Source organism: Microtus ochrogaster (assembly GCF_000317375.1).
Source record: "Microtus ochrogaster isolate Prairie Vole_2 chromosome 14 unlocalized genomic scaffold, MicOch1.0 chr14_random_1, whole genome shotgun sequence".
Lineage (NCBI taxonomy): Eukaryota > Metazoa > Chordata > Mammalia > Rodentia > Cricetidae > Microtus > Microtus ochrogaster.
In genome coordinates this window covers 30,070,611-30,073,313 of record NW_004949096.1, presented here as the reverse complement: position 1 = coordinate 30,073,313, position 2,703 = coordinate 30,070,611, and positions in this window count along the sequence as shown.

The window sequence follows — 2,703 nt, the reverse complement described above, 5'->3', positions numbered from 1 at the left end:
GTTGTGAGCCACCATGTGGTTGCTGGGAATTGAACTCAGGACCTTTGGAAGAGCAAGCAATGCTCTTAACCTCTGAGCCATCTCTCCAGCCCCCAGTTATTTACTTTTTATATTTATTTTATTTCTTGTGTGTATGAAGGCTTTGCCTGTATATCTGTATGGCACCATGGGTGTACCTGGTGCTTTGGAGGTCAGAAGAGGGCACTGGGTCCCCTGGAACTGAAGTTACAAATGGCTGTGAGTCAACATGTGGGTTCTGGGAACTGAATCTGGGGCCTCAGCAAGGGCAACAACTGCTCTCAACAGCTAGACCACTCTGTCAGCCTCTACAGTTACACCCACACATAAATAATACCCATTTGTTAGTGCTGTAAGGTGATTAAAAAGGACTTGTTAAGATAGCCAAGCCTTGGGCTGGCGAGATGGCTCAGAAGTTAAGAGCACTGACTGCTCTTCCAGAGGTCCTGAGTTCAATTCCCAGCAACCACATGGTGGTTCACAACCATCTATAATGAGATCTGATTCCCTCTTCTGGCATACAAACATACATGGAAGGAATGTTATATACATAATAAATAAATCAATCTTTAAAAAAAAAAAGGATAGCCAAGCCTTATTACCAAAGTCGTAACTCTGGAACCCATATGGAAGGAGTGAACTGATTCTTGAAAGTTGTCCTTTGACCTCTACACTTGTGCTGTGGTACATATGCTTCCACTACAAATAAATAATTCTAAAGCAGTTTTAATAGAAAAGGGGGCCTGGTAAATGGCTCAGTACTTGTCATATAAGCCTGACTATCTGATTTCTGTCTCGAGAGCCTATGTAAAGCTGAAATAAGAGAACAACTCTGTAATGTTGCTCTGTGACACACACACACACGCTATGGCACACCTGCACCCCCTGCCCTGTATATATTACCATACACTACTAATAATAACTTTTTAAAAATAGAAAAAGGCCCGGTGATACAGCTCAGAGGTGGAGTGCTTGCCTTGCATGCTCAAGGCCCTAGGCTTCATCCCAAGTATCAAAGCAAAAGTGGATAAGCAAACTCAATCCAGACGTGAAAGTTAGAGTCAACAAGATAAGTGAGAGCTGAAGGCTCTGAAGCAAGGAGATGAAGAGGGAGGTTTAGAGCCCCCAGATATGAAAGAGAAGAGGAAAACAGAGCAGAAGGAAAGACTCCAGACACCATCAGCAACACCTGATCACAAGTCATAAAAACTGGGCTTATCAAGCTTCCCACACCAGCTTCCATGGTGAAAGCTACTTAGGGTACCCTTGTTAGGGCAACAACAAGAGCTTCTGCCTTAGGTACGGAATTGAGAGATGAGCAAAACAGTTTGGGATGAGGAAACAAATTCTGTTTAGGCTTGGTTATTACTTCCAGAAGCATTAAGGGGAGTAGAGGAACAGAGCCATGAAACAAACAGTCCCCTCCTACCAACCACGCCACCCATGTACTTTGCCCAAGACTATTACCAGTCCTGGCAGAACCTAGCCTTGTCACCTTACCCCCAGTCCAGCATCAGCAGGAAGAGCTGCAATAGATTCATTTATTTTGTTCAATAATTGTTCATTGCCCACTCCCTAAGCGTTAACTGCTTTATGAGGTGTTGCATATACAGTGATGACCAAAATATGTCTCTGGGCTGATGAGATGGCTCGGCAGGTTAAGGCACTTGCTGCCAAACATGGGGACCTGAGTTCAATTCCTAGGATCCACGTGATAGAAGGAAAGAGGCAACGCCTGAAAGTTGACCTCCGACCTTGGCACAAATGCCATGGTACATGTTCATTCACACAATAAATCAATGTAATTTTAAATATAGAAAGGAAAAGGGCTGGAGAGATGGCTCAGTGGATAAGAGCATTGCCTGCTATTCCAAAGGTCCTGAGTTCAGTTCCCAGCAACCACATGGTGGCTCACAACCATCTGTAGGGAGGTCTGGCGCCTTCTTCTGGCCTTCAGGCATGCACACAGACAGAATATTGTATATATAATAAATAATTTAAAAAAAAAAGAAAGAAAAAGGCTAGTTTCCTCTCCACTCTGTGTGTGTGTAGATATATGCAAATTGTTGTGACAATTGCTTTAAAGAAGAAACAGATTCTACGCAAGGGTGCTATTCAAAATATTTCTCAGCGTGCACACCATAAGCACTGACCCATCAAAACAGATGTCAATATAATTTGAATGAAGGCTGTGAACAATTTTTCTTGTCTCGGTATGAAGTAACTGAATAGAATTGCTGCTTTTATGCAGGGAACAAACTTGTAGGCTCCATAGGTCTGGGCCAGTGAGGTCTCTCATGTTATGCCTGAGGCAAAAAGATGGAGAATTGGCACAATCAAGGAGGGAGCAGAAGAACACTTCAGCAGAGGGAACAGCATGTGAGGGCCTTAAGGCCCTGTTCCCTCAGGCTGTGCCATCTAGACTCATGGTTAGCGAGTAGGTAATAAGTTGCCTATGAATCTAGGTCAAGAAGGTAGTAAGGGCAGTGGTACAATGACGGCAGGGCATACCAGGGTAAGATGTAATCAGAGTCACAGGAGTGACAGAGCTTTATTTACAAAAGCAAGGGAATTTGTTCCCGTAAAAGGATGCCATAAAGCCAGGCGGTGGTGGCGCACGCCTTTAATCCCAGCACTCGGGAGGCAGAGGCAGGCAGATCTCTGTGAGTTCGAGACCAGCCTGGT